Source organism: Eulemur rufifrons, chromosome 8, assembly GCF_041146395.1.
Source record: "Eulemur rufifrons isolate Redbay chromosome 8, OSU_ERuf_1, whole genome shotgun sequence".
Lineage (NCBI taxonomy): Eukaryota > Metazoa > Chordata > Mammalia > Primates > Lemuridae > Eulemur > Eulemur rufifrons.
Genome location: NC_090990.1, coordinates 110113128 through 110131405, shown reverse-complemented (window position 1 = coordinate 110131405; position 18278 = coordinate 110113128). Strand labels below are relative to the sequence as shown.

At 44.8% G+C, this 18278-nt stretch overlaps 1 protein-coding gene across 1 annotated transcript in view; it reads right to left on the bottom strand.

Annotated features, from left to right (window-relative positions):
- CASQ2 (calsequestrin 2) overlaps positions 1-18278 on the bottom strand; it is a 62720-nt gene that overhangs the window by 40077 nt on the left and 4365 nt on the right. The window lies entirely within an intron of this gene.

Below are 18278 nucleotides of genomic sequence, written 5' to 3'. Positions count from 1 at the left end.
AAGTAGAGAGACCTTCAATTGACCGAGATCTAATTCTTGCCATCTGGCTGAAGGGGGTTGTGAAACAGAAGTGAAATGGAGAAGCTACCAGAAAAATCATAAACTACTAATGCTACTTTTTTTTCATTAAACTGTTTAAAAAAGATAGCTTGTAGATTAACATGCAGTTGTAAGCAATAATACACAGACATCCCTTGTACATTTCATACAGTTTCCCCTAATAGCAGCATCTTGCAAAACTGATACAATATCACACACTGGATATTGATGTTGATACAGTTAAGGTGCAGAGCATTTCTATCACCACAAGGATCCCTCTGGTGTCCTGAATAGTCACACCCTCTGGTTCCTGTCCCCATCCGCTCTTTAACCCTGAGCAACCATTAATTAATCTGTTTTCTACTTCCATTAATATAATTTTGTCATTTCAAGGATGTTATATAATCATGCAGTATGTAACCTTTTGATATTTTCTTTGTCTATTTATTTATTCCTCCCTTCCTTTCTTTCTCTCTCTCTCTCTCTCCCTCCCTTCCTTCCTTCCTTTCATTCTTTCTTTTTGTAAAAGTTTTATAGTTTATCCCCAGGCACAGTGGTTCATGGCTGTAATCCCAGCATTTTGGGAGGCCGAGTCAGGAAGGTTGCTTGAGTCCAGGAGTTTGAGACCAACCTGGGTAATATAGCAAGACCTTGTCTCTATAAAATAATAATAAAAAAAAATTAGCTGGGCATGGTGGCATATGCCTGTAGCCCCAGCTATTTAGGAGGCTAAGGTAGGAGGATTGCTTCAGCCTAGAAGTTCAAGATTGCAGTGAGCTATGATCACTGCACTTTAGCCTGGGAGATCAAGTGATCTAAATCTAAATAAACAGTTTTATAATTTTTACATTTGACATTTAGGTTCGTGATCCATTTTGAGTTTGTGTAAAGTGTGAGACAGGTTGAGGGGTTTTTGTTGTTGTTGTTTTTGGCCAATAGATGTCCAACTGTTCCACACCATTTGTTGAAAACACTGTCTTTCATCCACTGAATTGCTTCCCCACCCTTGTCAAAAATCAGTTGGTATATTCATGTGTCTATTTCTGGTTCCTCTATTCTGTTTCATTGATCTATGTCTCTGTCCCTCTGCTGATACCACATGGTCTTGATTACATTAGCTATATATTAAATCTTGAAAACAGGTAGGCTGCCTCTTCTCATTTTATTCTTCTTTTTCAAAATTACTATAGCTATACTAAATACTTTAGCATTTCCATATAAACTTTAGAATAATATTGTTTACAGCAAATAAATTTTGCTAGGATTTTGGTAGGACTTGAATTAACTTGGGGAGAATGATATATTTACTATACTGACTCTTCTAATTCATGAATGTTTTATGTCTCTCCATTTAAATTAATGTTCTTTGGTTTCTTTCATTAGTATTGCATAGTTTTCAGCATATAAGTCTTGCACAACTTTTGTTAGATTTATACCTAAGTATTTAAATTACCTCAGTGACCATTATATTTTTAATTTTAGTGTCCATGTGTTTATTGCTAGTATATAAATATATTAGACACTTGATTTGTTTATGTTTATTTTGTATCTTACAACCCTGTTTTACTCACTTATTAGTTCTAAGAAGTTTTTGTTTTGTTTTTCATAGATTGCTTGGGATTTTCTATGTGGACAATCTTATCATTTGCAAATAATTTCTTCCTTTCCAATCTCTGGGCCTTTTTATTTCCTTATGTTTTTGTATTGCACTGGCAAGAACTTCTGGCACTATTTTGAATAACAGTGCTAAGTGTTTTTTCTTTGTTTCTCAATCTCAGGGATTTGTTTATTCTTCCTTCCAGTTCTCTCAGTTTTCTACACATGTTTTGCAGTTCTGTTGTTTGCTGCAGACACTTTTAGCGTTTCTTGTCTTCTAGGTGTATTGACCCTGGGTCTATCTGGCTCCACAGCTCATACTATACATCCTTCTACTTTCTGTTCTATAGTTGCATCTTTCATATCCTCTTTATTCCTATGTTTTTCTTTCCTTTTTCCCAGCACCTGTGGCTTCTCCTGTGGATTTTGTCTCCTGTTATAACTCCCTGAGGTCTTTCTTTGCCTATTCATTCTTTCCTCCCTGGCCTTCTCACCTGCTCCCCATTCTCCCTCTTTCCCTCTGACTCCTACCACTCCCTTCCACTGAGAGGCAGGAGACTGGGCAGAAGCACAGAGAGCTGCTCTGAGGAGTGGCCTTGGTGGGGGGGTGGGAGTGGAGAGAAGGTAACAAATGGCACTGCTGCCCCTCCCCCTTGGCCCAACCCCTATGCAGTTTTCTTCTTGGATTTTGGCTGGGACTAGGATAGACTTAGGATGAAAGGCAGCATCAGTGTTTGTGTATGACTCATCTTGAGTTTTCCTACAATGCCTAAATAGACCAGTCTTTCTGCAAGGTCATTGTCTTTCATCTATTGCATTCCAATTTTTTTTTTTTTTTAATGTTGACATTTTATTTTTTTTTGTTCTTACATTTTATTTTATTTTATTTTATTTTTTTTTAAAAACAACAGTTTCATATTTTTTTCGCCACCCCCCCTTTCCCGAGTCAGCACCTTCAAGTGTTACCACTCCCCAAACGGTGCGCAATGCACTCATTGTGTAGGCATACCCCCATCCCCTCCCCCACCCCCCACCTCAGTCTGATGTCCAATTGGTGTCGTTCCCAGATTTGTATTTAGGTGATGATCAGGGATGCATTCCAATTATTAGACAAGGTCACTGTTGAATGAGTTTTCTGGTTTTTGGTGTAAGCCACTCTGTCCCATTTAATGCTGTCAAAACCTTAAGCTAAATGTTCCCTTGTCTATCATTGAAAGTCAATACTGATGAGACCTAATGGCTTTGTGACATAGTAAATTGACCTTCTCCTAGAATTTGAGCCTCTGATAGTGGTTCTTAGTGTGCATAAAAATCACCTGGGGGATGAAATGGGGCTTCCTGGACCTCAGCACCGAAGAATAGAGAATAGAGCTGGATGGAGCTCAGGAATCCACATTTTTATAAACTACACTACCACACCCCATGATTCTGACACAGCAGATCTCAAACCACACCCTGGAAAACACTGCTATAAATGGTTGTTAGTTCATCCAAAGTGACATGTCATAGAGTTCTACCTGTGACCCATGGGCCCACGCTTGGCATAGGAAAGAAGTATTAATAACAGTAAGAATAACAAACAAGAAAGAAATTAACTCTGAAAATTAAACAGGGAATTTAACTCTGACCTCTCCTAGGCATATACTATCATATTTTGTTCTTAGGTAGATGCAAATGTGTGCCTCTCCTAGGCATGGAAAGCATGGCCTTCTAGTCATCTTATTGATATTTATATGTGACTTTTGGAGATAGATGAGTGGGAGGTGCTATCTCAAATGAACTCAATTGTGTTTTCCTGACTTCCTGGTTAACTAAGTGCAGCCAATCGCCGTCCTGTGCCATGGATGGATAGACAGAGCAGGCAATCACAGATGGGCCAGGATCCCATGCTAGCTGGGGCCTGCCCGCCTCCTCCCTGGCACCCTTAAAATCCCAGCAGCACTCCCGTCACTCTCGCCTCCCACCCTGATTAGGCCCCAAGCCTGACCACTTGAGCTCTGTCATCACTGCCGTCAGCCTCAGCAAGCACCCTTCATGGGCCTAAGCTGAGGGTGGCTAGGGCTGGCAGCAACCTGAGAGAGCAGTGAGGCTGGAGGGGGAGAAGGGGTGTGGTGGAAGCCTGGGGCATTCTGGGCTGACTTCTGCCATGGCCTGGCCCCCTCAGGACCAGGGGCCCCTGCTGGGCCCAGGGGCAGACAGGACATTGCCTCTCACATTTGGCTCAGCCCTGCCTCTGCCTTTGCTCTGGCCTTAAATCTCTAGCTCACATGTTCCCCTTTCTTCTCTCCTGCAGCCCAGTGTCACTGTGCTCTCAGGTCGCTGCCAGCCCTAGTCACCCTCGTCTGCAGAGCCCAGCTCCAGGCTCGCCTTTCACCCTATTCTCCTTTCTGGAACTCCAGCAGCCCAGCACAGGAGCACCGTGGCACTTATTCTGTAATTGTCAGAGTGGCGTATAAGTCTCTTTGGTATTGTGACTCTTTCCTTCCTAAGAAGGGCCCTGTGTTGGGCTCCTTCTGTATCTTGCACAGTACCTTGGAGGTACTCAGCATACTTGGGGATGAATGGATGGATTGGTCTGAGTATATCACAAGTTCAAGGGGCCTGTGAGCCAAAGATGCAAGAGACAATTGTCACCAAAAACAGTGATTAAGAGTTATATACATGAGTAGAAAAGGAAGCATCAGTATGTCTCATAAATTCCCAGAAAATTAGTATTCTCTTTTTAGATGTGATTGTAATTTTCTCTTATTGACTGATAACCATTCCTCTGCTGGTTTGGTTTGTTTGGTTGGTTGGTTACTTCTCAGACAGTCTTGCCTGCTGTCAGTTCATCCCAGAGAGTGGGGCTGTCTCTCATCGGTTGGTTATGTTCAGTCCCTGGGCATTGGTCAGTGTTTATTCTTTCTAGGGACATCAGGATTTGCTTTAACCATTGCTGATTCTTTCGAGTACAAGAAGAACTTTTTAAAAAGGTCTATGTAAATAATATGCATAATTCAATAGGAAAGAAGCAGATATTTATAGTATAGCCATACTTGCTCTTTTTTAATATTGTATTCTGTAGGTATTTACTGCATCACTGTCACCTCTGCAAAGCCAGGGTCCAAGTAGATCTCATCTTCAAAGGAATAAATGACCCATGGAATAGTATATCCCAGTAGTTAAAAGCACAGGCCTTAGGATCAGAGACCTGGATTCCTGACTTGGTCACAAGCTTGTGCTGTGACTCCAATGTCAAATGTGGACAATAACAACAATATCTATTTCATAGGACGGTTTTGACGATTAACTGAAATAATGCACATGAAGTGCTTGGCACAGTTCTTGGCAAGCAGTACGTGCTTAATAGACGTTAGGTTTTCTTCTCAATATTATGACAGGTGGATAGGGTTCTGGATCTTGTGCCAATTCAATAGTATCATAGCCTAAAGTATTGCAACGGAAAGAGAACAACAACCATTAATCGAGGACCTACTATGTTAAGGTACTGTGCAAAACAAAAATGTGTAAGATGCATGTCAGCTTCAAGAACCTTGTGATTTAATGAAGGTGGAAACTATTAAACAATTAAAAAAATTAGCTCTAGATGCTAAAGGACTGGGACAGAAAATAAGGGCTTAGGAGACTTAGAGAGAGTGAGCTCGTGGGCTGGGGGTCAAATCATGCAGAGCCTAGTGGGCTGTGGTAAGTACGGTGGATTTAATTCCCACACACTCGGGATGAATCTCAAATCCCTAACATGGCCAACAGCATGGTTTGGACCACCTCCCTTTCTGGCCTCATTTGGGGTCATGCTGTCTCTTACTTAATGCAGTCTTCCTCAGCACCTCGAAACAGCAGGCTCCTTCCTGGCTCAGGTCTTTGCACGGGATCACCTCATTCAGCTGTGCTCCCACGCCCTAGGCAGGCTCGGCTTCAGCCACCTGCAGGGGTCGCCTTGTCCTAATTCACCCCCCACACACTGTGCCTCCACAACGCCCTTCCCTCTATCTAGAAGACCTTTCCCCCCATTCTTTGACAACTTCTCCTGTTCCTGCAGTCTACACTTAAATGTCAGCTCCTCAAAAGACATTCCCTAACTCCCAATCTCAGTTTTTACTGTTTTTATCCCTTTCTACCCTTGACCGTAGTGCCCTCTGCTTGGCCTTTGCAACCCTTTCTCAGTTTGTAAGTGCACATCAACTTTTATGATTATTTGCCTATCAACAGCCATGTAAGCTCTGTGTCCATGTCTGTTTTTCTCTCTACATTATCTGCAGCACCTGATACAGTACCTGGGCAGAGTAGATCTCAAAACATAGTAGTTTCTTACATAAATGAATGAGGGAAGTGGGAGGCTGCTTGGAAGAGGGGGCCCAGCTAGACCTTGGAAGAGGAGTGTGTGGACAGGCAGATGGGGCAGCAAGGGCACCCTGGGAAGAAGAAAGGCCTGAGCAGAGGTGTGCAGGGGTGGGTGTGCAGGGGTGTGTGGGAGAACAGGCTGAGCTATTGAGCAGTGGACTTACTTGGGAAGCTGAAAGGATGTGTTAAGGCATATGAGAAAAAGAGTGTGAAGGACTTTGAATATTAGGACTGGAAGTTCTGATCTGGAAGTTGTTTGAGTAGAAGAACAATATGACTAATTTGAGTTTAGGGAGAGTGTATCTGAGGGTGTAGACCAGAGAGACAGAAAGGACAGTAGAAAAGAAAGGCGGCCAGTTGGGAGGCTGATGTCACAGTCTGAGTGGGAGATGGTGCTGGTCTCAGATCATGGCAGTGGCAATGAGAGAAGTGACTTGTGCAGGGGATGATACAAGTTAAGAATCAGTCAGACCTGGAATCTCTTCCTTGGCTTTGGAAGAGAAGGGAGGGAGACCAATGAAGAGACGGGGACAAGACGATTCCAGGGTCTCCAGCCAGGGCACAGAGTGAAACACACACAGTGACATCAGGAGGCCATGCCAGGACCAGCGGCAAGCTTCTCAGCGTGGAATCAGATGCAGTGAGTCCATGGTCATGGAAGTTCAGCCAAGAGCGTGAGGGGGCGACTAGGGCTGGGGGAGGGGTCCCGAGTGGAGCTGTGGGAATGAGAGGTGAAGGCGTGAGGGCAGGGGACACAGGAGCCTGCAAGAAAGCCACAGGGTCAAGGGCTGGCTGCCTCAGAGGCAAGAGCAAGAAAAGTCTGTCCTGGAGGCCGAGAGGAGCTGTCGGAGAAGTGGGAGGAGGACAAGGACCCTAGCGTCATGACTCCAAAGTCATGGAGGAGCAAGTGGGCCTATCAAATGTTGCAGGGAGTCAAGGAGGGCTGGGACCCCCGTGAGGTCTCTCATTTCACCACTGGTAAGTCATGGGTGACCTTTCAGAGAAGAACCAGGACAGAAGCCAAAGCACTGGGAGTTAAACGGTTGAGTGGGTGGCAAGGACAAGTTAGAGCAGGTGTCGATCGCTTGTTGAAGAAGTTTGCCTGGGACAGGACGGGTAAACTAGCACAGCAGCAAGGGCCTCGCAGGACAGCACCCCCAATGCTCCACGTACGTCCCTTCCAATCAGCCCTCGTCCAGGCAGGGAAGGACAAGAAGAAAGCCACCTTTGTACCACCTCCCAAGACCTGTCTTGTGGAGGAGAAAGACTCACCTACCTCGTGCTCAGAGGGAAGGTGGGGAGGGTGTGGGGCAGTACGGCAGTAGAGAAAAAGGAGGCGGCTATTTATTGCAGGGAGGTGGGTGGGGATTACTTTCTGCAAGGTCAGGAACCTGAAAAAAAAATTGGAACTGAGGAACCTGTGGGGAATGTCACAGATCTCTGCTCAGAGTGAATGTCCCTCAGGCCAGTCATTAAAAATACCCTGGCTGCAGCGCTGCTCTTTCCGTGGAAGCCAAGAGCCAAACGGCTGTTTTTACCCACTGTCCCTGATACCATCTGGCGCCATGTCAAGCAATTCAACAACTGTGTGTCCTCCCTGAAACCGGAGAGCTGGCGTTTATCTCCGGTAATCTCCCGTCACTTTCTGCTGCCCTCGAATTAGGCCTGGGCTATGTATAGCCGGGGGATTGGCACGTGACATAGCCATGGAGGAGGCTGGCTGAGGGATGGGACAGCTATTTTACAGGATTCAAGAGAATATTGGGGCCTCTTGGATCTGGAAAGGGTGGCCCCTGAAAGAGGTTTGGGGACAGAGGGAGGCTGTTGATTGTTTTTATTGGCACTTTGGGACTGTCACCTTGGTCAATGCCTAGGAAGAGATCCAAGGGCGGATGCTGTGTATTTTTTCCAGAGTCTGAGAGGCAGTATAACAACAACAATAAAAATAGCATTTACTGGGTGTTTACTACATGCGAGTCACTGCTCCAACTACCTTACAAGAATTATCTTACTGAATCTTTACAGAACCTTCATGAGGTAGAGGCTTGCAGATGAGGAAATGGAGGCACAGAGTGGTTGACCGACTTGCCCAGGGCCGTGCGGAGCTTAAGTGACCCCGCCAGGATTCCCACCCCGACACTCTGGCTCCAGAGCCCAGCTCCCATTCGTTCCATTCTACTCCTGCACCCCTGGCCTCCGAGAGACCTGGGCCCCAATCCTGGCTCGACTGCTTATCAGCTGTGAGACTCTGAGAGGGTCACAACTTATCTGATCTCAATTTTCTAATCTAAAAAATGAGATCTAATCTTGCAAAAGTAACATGTATACAAGTGTTAATGAACATTCCCTATGCATTAACTACATGCAGACCTCACTGCACTAAGGCAGTGGTTCTTGAACCTGGATGCACCGAAAACAGATTGCAGGGTCCTCCCCAGAGTGTCTGATTCAGCAGGTCTGGGGCGGGACCCAAGAATCTGCATTTCTGACCGGGGCCCAGGACCTGGTCTTGGGCCCACACACCAAGAACCATCACTCTACCACAGTCTCTAACATACAACCACAATCTTTTATTGTGTAGTATTTTATAATGTCCAAACTGACAGAATGAGGGAGGCTGTCCCTGAAGACCAGGCTTTTTGTTTGTTATATTTTGTTTTATACTAAAAATATTGCTGCAATGGGATTTTTAAAAACTAGATCTGTCCGACATGGGGCTAAGCCATGCCTTTTTCCAATTTTTCTCAACAGAATTCTGTGCCCCAGGGCCTGTGAAGACGCAGTCTGGCAGCCCAAAGCCTGACCTCCTCTGTAGTCCCTCCTGCCAACTCTCCCTGGGAAAATATCCCACACAGTGTCCGTGCTTTTCTGGAGCCAGAGAGAGATCAGCCGCTTTTAATCTAACCTTCAATGAAGGTTGATATTCTTCATTTGAAAAAGGGGGTTGGGAGGGCTTCAGCTCATGGAGAGACCTCCTAAATGTAAAACAATGGCTGGACAAACAGATCTTTGCCCTATCTCTTCCACAGGGCACATTAAAAACAGAAGATGAACCCATTACTGCTTGGCTGAACTTTATGAAATATCTGACCAGTGTTTATTTTGACAGCATCGAAGAATGACAACAAACATCGTGGCTAACTAACTTGGGTGGAGAGTGGAGGTTTTCACTGGCTTTCACGTACACAGTGATTTCCAGAGCAGCCCTTTACTGAGCACCCAGCCTGTGCCGGTCACTTCCCACGTCACCTCTTTTATCTTTACAAGAACCCCATGAGAAAGGTACTGTAGTTTATAGTTTACAAAGGAGACACCCCTCAAATCGCTGCCTTGAGGACTTAAGTGGCCTGCCTGCGGTCACACAGCTGGTGCGAGGATTCAAACCCAGGTGGGTCTAACTCCAAACCTGTGCGTCCTACACTGCCAGACACTGTTGCCAGTTGCCATTTATGTGCTGTATACACTTCTCCCCACTCTTTCTGGAGATGCACTCATTTCCATCATGTGTAAATCCAGTGTGTGTGGTCAGGCTCACGGTCAGGTTTCCTAAGCCAGAGTGGCTGTGCATATCATGTAAAGTAGAGGCAGGTGAGCAGCTGAGAGAGCACCTGTGGCTCACCTGGCCAGCCCAGAATATGGCAGATGGCGAGGAGAGGCCTGCCTGGCTTGGGCACCTGGGCAGCCGGTGGGCCCTCCTGGAACCAGGCACTCCGGGCACACAGAAGCAGCTCTGGCCTGCCCAGCCCATCACATTGCAAGATGCCTCACTGGCCGTTTTCCTGGGTGGCTGTCCAAACAGAAACAGCTTATCAGGATAATTACAGCCTATCACATCCAGTTGATCAAATAGAGAAGCCTTGCAGGGGTGGGGAAATTGAGGCCTTCTAGGTCCTTAAATGTGGCCTTTTGACTGAATCCAAATTTTACAGAACAAATCCTTTCATTAAAAGTGGTGCAGCAGAGAAAGATGAAACTTTTCTTGCCTCCTTTGGTGCTTAAAAAAGAACAATCTTGAAATCAGAAGGCTGCAGGTTCCCCACCCCTGAGAGTCTTCTTTGAATAGGCACAGTACTTTAGGGCGCCAGCTTTCTGGGTTGAAGAAGTCATTTTAGATGTGTGCTAAGGCTAAGATGATAACTATACAAAAGTACTCCACACCAACCTGTGAAGCTCAAACTGCTAGACAGCAGGGCTGCTGATTTTGAAGAAAAACCTTGTGATTCTGAAACATGTTTTATGTCTTACTTTTTTTTTTTTTTACTGCTTTATATTATAATAGCCCTTATAATGTTTCCCTAATGGTGACTTGCATGGTAGCTCTTGTCCCCTTTTAACAATTTATAACTTTTGGAGGAGGTTGACCCAAGGAATATGGTGATCAGTATCCTATGTGTGCTTGAGTATTACTGAGGGCTGTTTAGGGTGAGAGTAGTGAGAAAAGAAGATTTCATTTCTGAATCAATAGAGTATTTTCCATTTTGTAAAACTTCTATTTCCTTATTAATTTTATAGGAGAAGGAAGAATTTAACTATAATGAGCTCAATCCATGCTCTTAACAACAGCACTTCTTGTTCTTTTACCATCTCGCTCCAAGCATCGGTTGTATTACTGACAAGTACCCAGCAAGCGCCCATCAAAGAGTTCAATGGCACTGGGCTTTACAGACAACTGCAATTTAAAAGTGAGCATCTTGGCCGGGCGCGGTGGCTCACGCCTGTAATCCTAGCACTCTGGGAGGCCGAGGCGGGTGGATCGCTCAAGGTCAGGAGTTCGAGACCAGCCTGAGCAATGAGCGAGACCTCGTCTCTACTAAAAATAGAAAGAAATTATCTGGCCAACTAAAATATATATAGAAAAAAAAAATCAGCTGGGCATGGTGGCACATGCCTGTAGTCCCAGCTACTCGGGAGGCTGAGGCAGTAGGATTGCTTAAGCCCAGGCGTTTGAGGTTGCTGTGAGCTAGGCTGACGCCACGGCACTCACTCTAGCCTGGGCAACAAAGCGACACTCTGTCTCAAAAAAAAAAATAAATAAATAAAAGTGAGCATCTCCTGAGATAGTAGGGGCTCTATATGAGGATTCGTTCTCAATGCCAAACCAAAATAAGCCTGACCTCGTCTGATTTTTCGGAGTGGAGCAGGTGTGAGCTTGGAGAGTGCCATCTTTGGGCAGTGAACAGTTGGAAAAAAAAAACCCTGTGTGTGTTGCTATTCTCTGCCTAGTATTCCCACACTGCTCCATCTGTAGATTTACTTGACTCCAGCAACTTCCATTTTGCCTTCCTCTCTTGGGGTTTAGAAATGCAATCACTGGGACATTTTCCAGTGCTAAATAGGTTTAGAATGCATGCTCAGCCTTATAAAGCCCAGAAGTTTCTGCCCACATGTGTATATATTTTGGGCTCAGAGTCCCATGGTTAAAAAATTAAAATCAGTTTTACCCATATTTTGGTGGGATTAAGCAAGGGTAACAAACAGGCCCCTGAAACTGACAGATTCAATCTCTTTACTATTGGACTCAATACTTTTTAAAAATTTAACTTAATTTAAAAACAGAAATCAAGGATAAATATATTTTCAGTATAGGCAATGCTTTTATAATCCCCTGCCTTTTTTTTTCTCTCTCTCCATCTATCCATCCATCCATCCATCCATCCATCCAGCAAGCATTTGTTAAATTCCAAGTAGGTGTTAAGCACTAGCCCATTTGCTCACACTAATCATTTAGGTTCAACACATAGTAGAGTCATACAATTTAATGTTGCTCAAGTGTGGGTGAAAATCCAGAGTACAAACTAAAGACACTTGTCCCTTCATAAGTTGGCACTGCCTACAAACATGAGGTAATCCCTTTCAGCTGCTCCTTGGCGTAGTGGAAGGAACTTGTCATTTGGAACCAAATAAGTGTGGGTTCAAACCCTGATTCATGCTCTGCTATTTTGTAGCTTAGTGACTTTGAGAAATTTTGACTTAACTCTCTAGCCCATTCCTCTGCCTGTAATGTGAGAATATGTTGTAAGAATTAAATAAAATAACTTACGTAAAGCACCCGTATGGGGTATGGTTTATGGTAAGTTCATAATACATCCTATCTCCCTTCTCCTCCTTCCCTTTCTGTTCATTCAACATTTGTTCAACAAATACTGTTGAATACCCACTGAGTCAGGCAGTGATCTACAGAAAGGAGTAGAACAAAATCCTTGCCTTTGTGGATTTTACATTCTATAGATGGTATCAAAAATATACAATATGTCAGCCAAGTACTATAGAGAAAAACAAAGCAGGGTATAGGAGGTACAAGGAGCACTGGGAGAGTATGGTTTACATAGGTGGTCAGGGTGCTAACTTCTTTGATAAGGTGACATTTAGGCATAGACCTAAAGGAAGTGAGTTCTTACCATCAACAAAAGAGGACCATCTCTTTAGACATCAGGGGCCATGCCATCTGTGTCTTTGTAGGTGACACGGTTTGGGTGTGGTTTGCCCTTGCCTAAACTCAGGTTGAAATTTTATTCCCAATGTGTCAGTGTTGGGAGGTGGGGTCTAGTGGGAGGTGTTTGAGTCATGGAGGGAGATCCCCCAGGAATAGATTAATGCTATCCTGGGTGGGGTAAGTTCTCATGGGAATGGATTTATTCCCTCCCAAGAGAGCAGGTTGTTACAAAAACATCTGGCTTCCTTGGGGTCTCTGTCTTGCTTCCTCTCTCATCATGTGATCTCTTTGCACCTGCCTGTTCCACTTTCGCTTTCTGCTTTCTGCTTTCCAGCATGAGTTAAAGTAGCATGAGGCCCTCACCAGATGCAGCTGCCAATCTTGAACTTTCCAGACACCAGAATCATAAGCCAAATAAACCTCCTTTCTTTATAAGTTACCCAGCCTCAGGTATTCTGTTATAACAACACTAAGTAGACTAAGACAGAAAATAAGACCAATATTTCACGAATAAATGAAAAAATGAATATTTCTATTCAAGTGTTCACAAGACTTAGCTTCACATTATAGAACACTCTCCAGTTGCACTGAGAAGCTTTCCCATGGTTTCTTATTAAACATCATAACATCTTAGTATCCCACAACTGCATACTCCACGGTTCTCAGATTTGTCATCTCTTGGAGGAAAAGGGCAGCAAGCCACAGCAACCATATATTAATAAATGCATGTCTTCTGTTTCTAAGAAAATCAATCCTGGACCCTGACCTAAGTGTCTAAGAACACTTAGAAGGGCACCTTCTGATTTGGTCTTAGAAAACCAGGCAATTCCACTTTCCAGTTCTCAAATAGGGCAAGGCTTCTCTAGTCCAAGATCATTCTCTTCTCAGGAGGTCCAAAGTACTAATTACTGACCGTGTGAGTCAGTGGGAGAATCCAGGCTGAGTCTCAGAACAGACCTAAATCCCTGCACCCTCAGAACCAACTTAGCATCCCAACAGCTCTCCAAATCAGAGGTATACCAACAAGTCCAATAGACCAAAGACAAAACAGGGGCAACATGATTCCAGTCATCCAGAAAATTTCTCCAACCTAATAGACTGGGACACAGCTTGCAAACTTTAATGTGCCTATAAACCTCCCAGGGATCCCATTTAAATGTAGGTTCTGATTCTGGGATGGGGCCTGGGAGTCTTCATTACTAACATGCTCATAGATAATGCCACTGCCACTAGTCTAGGGGCCACATTTTGAGCACTGAGGCTCAAGTGGTCTTCAAACTTGGCTGCACATTAGGACTGCCCAGTGAGTTTTTAAAAATTATAGTGTCTGGACATCACCCCTCATCCAGTGACCAGTTAAACTAGTATCTGGGGAGTGGGGGTGAGGCCCAGGCATCAATATTTTTACAAACTCCTTAGGTGATTCTAGTATGCAACCAAAGTTAAGAACTACTGCAGTTGGCTAGGAACAGGTATGGAAGTTCAAGTGACAGGTGAAAGGAAAGCACATCAATAAGCACCAATTATTTTTCAAGCCCTTAAGTAGTCATTCTACATAGAAGAATTTCTTCAATAATAACTGACATAACAAAAATAATTCCTGACTCTTGTATAACTTCTTATGATTTTATAAGAAATTATTACTTAACTGCTTTCATTTAATTTTTTTTGTTTTTTTTTTTTTTTGAGACAGAGTCTCGCTCCGTTGCCCCAGCTAGAGTGCCGTGGCATCAGCATAGCTCACAGCAACCTCAGACTCCTGGGTTTAAGCAATCCTTCTGCCTCAGCCTCCGAAGTAGCTGGGACTACAGGCATGCGCCACCATGCCCGGCTAGTTTTTTTTCTATATATATTTTTAGCTGTCCAGATCATTTCTTTCTATTTTTAGTAGAGATGGGGACTCACTCTTGCTCAGGCTGGTCTCGAACTCCTGACCTCGAGCCATCTGCCTGCCTTGGCCTCCCAGAGTGCTAGGATTACAGGCGTGAGCCCCCAGGCCCAACCTATTTAATTTTCTTCAGTCATTGAGGTAGAAACTACATGGCTGATTTTTTATGGATAATTTTATATATGGATTATATAAATGAATGGAATGAGGTGAATCTCTGCGACTTGCCTAGGATCAAATCATGGATAAATGGAAGAGAAGTTCAGATGCTCTGAATCCCACTGTCTGCTGCTCCCAAGTACTGCTATCTTATCTGGGGTTGGACGTGTGAGGATGGCTGTGCTCTTAGAGTGCACATGAGTCCTGTCAATGATGCTGGGCACGTGGCAAAATCTGAAAAGGCTGCAGTCACTTCCAGCTACAGGTTACTTTTCTCTGGTATACAGATCAATTAGGAGCCTGAGAGCTGAACAAAGAAGGGAGCTCAGTCTGTTAGGGACCTTAGCAGACTTAGAGCGGTGGCACCAAGAGGTCCACCAAACAGCTGCAGAAGCTAGAGGCCTACATTGCACAGGATTCTGATGATCGATTCTGCCACGGGTGATGGATCTCTGCCATGGGTCTTCCCTCCTCTGCAGGGCCTAATGGATAACCCGTACTAGAATCACCACCTAACGATTATTGGAAAGTAACCTGTGTACCAGCACCGGAAAATTGGTCATAACAGCACCCTTCTTGCCAGTGGATAGGCCATTTCCAATATTTTTTAGGTAGCGGTCCTGCCATTTAATATCCAAGAAAGCCTGGGAAGGGGCCCCTGGGCACGTTGTGTGTGGATGGCAGCAGAGTGTCCTCACAGCTTCTATGTGATGAGCTAAAGTGAGACCTTCTTAAGCAGGGAGAGCACAAGGACCCCAGCGAGGGGGCACTGAGGAGCAGCCTCAGACCTTGAACTCTAGCTGTGGCCTGTGGAAAAACGACGGGAGCAGCAGGTCAGCCTGGTGTTCAACTACCGAGATGATGTGGCCGGTTTTACGCTGAGACACCAGATTGCCTGCCAGTCTGAGGGACCTAGTTCACTCTAAGCAGATGAACAAAGTTCTACTGTTCACAGTGTGGGAAGCATTGCTCATTCATCATCCATTCGTTCATTCTTTCATTCATTCATACAAAGATTATTGAGTGTCCGTTAGAAGCAATGAATATTTGATGAGTGAATAATTATTTCTATTCAGGGATTCACAGTACTTATTTTCATGTCGAGACATTCACTGACTTGCCTGAGAAAATCCCCCATAGCTTCCCCTAGCCCAGTAAATGAACACCGGTTACAGGTTGGGCTACTTCCTTGCACCCCTTGTCTCCTACCCCCACCCGCCACCTAAAACACACAGACACAGTTAACAGCATTGACTTTACATGTGAAATGTGCGAATATGAAGTGAAAAGTGCCCAGAGACCCTAAAATGGAGCTCTGAGGTCCACGTGTGTTTTCTTTCTCCTTTCCTTCTAGAGAAGGTTTAAGGGGCTATAAAATTGCTTCTGTAAATGTGAAGTTCACCAGTAAAAGGCTTTTCCCCTTTCCTGCCTTCCTTTTCAGTTTGGGATGCTGGTTTCCCAGCAGAGGAGTGGTGTAGAGGACATGGCAGGCTGAGGGCCTTGGACTCAGGAACGAGACTCATGTGGAGGCCAGAGGGGGAGGGAAGGGCCGGCGATCCCCCATCCCAGCTTAGGTGTTGGGCAGGATGGGGGTGCCACGTCCAGGGAGCTCGGGAACTCGCATGTGGGACACCATGCTGCTCACGCACCGCCAGCTGGGACTCCTTCTGCCACATTGTCACATGACAGGTTCATTCATTCCATTGTGTTTTTAATTCACAAGCAGGTACTTGATTTTCGCCCAATGTGAACTTGTTTCAGCTTTTTTTCTGTTTGGTTTTTTTTTTTTTTTTTTTGAGACAAAGTCTTGCTTTGTTGCCCGGGCTAGAGTGAGTGCCGTGGCGTCAGCCTAGCTCACAGCAACCTCAAACTCCTGGGCTCAAGCGATCCTCCTGCCTCAGCCTCCCGAGTAGCTGGGACTACAGACATGCACCACCATGCCCGGCTAATTTTTTCTATATATATTTTTAGTTGGCCAGATAATTTCTTTCTATTTTTAGTAGAGACGGGGTCTCGCTCTTGCTCAGGCTGGTCTCGAACTCCTGACCTCAAGCGATCCACCCTCCTTGGCCTCCCAGAGTGCTAGGATTACAGGCCTGAGCCACCGCGCCCGGCCTCTGTTTGTTTTTGACTTTTTTTTTTTGGTTCCCCTATGACCAAGTTTGCTTTGAATTTAGGTGGCTTCCACTCTAGAGGGAGAAATCCAACATGTCTCCATGTGGAGAACGAGTAAGTTATGACATGAATAGAAGGCGTTAGAAGGAAACTGGAAGCGCCTCTCCTAGGGAGTGAGACCACGTGACTGAGAATGGGGCGGGGCCTCAATTAACAAGCGGTGTTGACCGGGTTGCTGAATGTACGCAGCACAGGTGCAGCAAAGCCCTGGAGTACAGAGGGCACGCTAAACAGGGGGGACATGAGAGTGTGACCCCGGGCAAGTCACTCCTCTGCGGGGCTCAGCTGGCTGTGAATAAGCAATATGGCGTTGTGTTCCCCGTCCCGAGCTCCGGAGGCCTGGTTTCCTAGTCTGTAAACTGATGGGGGTAGGTTGTGTGGTGCTGGAAATCCTGACTGGGAGGGGGAATGTGGGCTGAAAGGAGCCAGCATCTGTTAAGTACGTTCTGTGTTCCAGAAGCTGCGCTCTCGCAGTGCTGCCTCCTTCAGTCCCTGCAACAGCACAGTCGTCTCCCCTCTGCAAACAAGGATCCGGGTCTACCTGATTTGGAAGCTCGAGTTAGAGCATGCCTTCCCTCTAGCATGTTAACCTGAGGGAAGATGGTGATGTTGAAGGACTTTCTCTGGCAATTTATAGAACAAGATAGGAGCGACAGCTTGTGCAGCAATTTCAAGGTGAAAGCGGAAGCAGCAAGCAAAGGAGCAAGGGGAAACTGAATTCACGGCTGTATCCTCCTCTTTGTCTCTGACTTCTCTAATGCTAGTAGGAGTTGGACACTGTGCTGTGACTAAATTTACTATCCTGGCTGAAGCTGCAAGAGACAGCACACAAAATTGCAACTCCCTCTATAATTTGTGCTGACACCCTGATAGAAAAATGAGAAAAGGCATAGAAAAATAATTCATGGAAGAAAAAAATATGTAAGTGGCAAATAATTTTAGGAAAAAAAATCAATCTAGCCAGAAGTCAAAGATATGTTCATTAAAATGACAGTGAAAATCCAAGCAGAGGCCAGGTGTAGTGTGCAGTGGCTCACACCTGTAATCCCAGCACTTTGGAAGGCCGAGGCAGGAGGATCACTGAAGCCAGGAATTTGAGACCAGCTTGGGCAACACAGCGAGACTTCATCTCTACATAAAATAAGAAAAATTAGCCGGATGTGGTGGCACACACCTGTAGTCCTAGCCACTTGGGAGGCTGAGGTGGGAGGATTGCTTGAGGCAGCAGTAAGCTATGATGATGCCACTGTACTCCAGCCTGGGCAAGAGAGCAAGACCCTGTTTCAAAAACAAAAAAAAAAAAAAAAAAAAAAAAGGAAAAAACTCTAAATAGACAAAGATTTTAAAATCCCAGAAAATTGTGTCAGGACCCAAAAATGCGGAAAATATTTTTAAAATATGTACGATGATATAGTGGAATACTATGTTGGCATTAACATTATGTTTGCAAAGAATATAAAATTATTTGATGACATGGAAATGAAAAAAACTGGAAACAAACCTGCATAAATGTTGCAATCCCAACTGAAAAATGTTTGTTTACGTATAGGAAAAAATACTGGAGAGAAATCTATCAGAACATTAACCATGCTTATTTGGGACTGTGATTTTTATTGCCTTTTTAAAGTCCTTTTCCACATAGTCTGA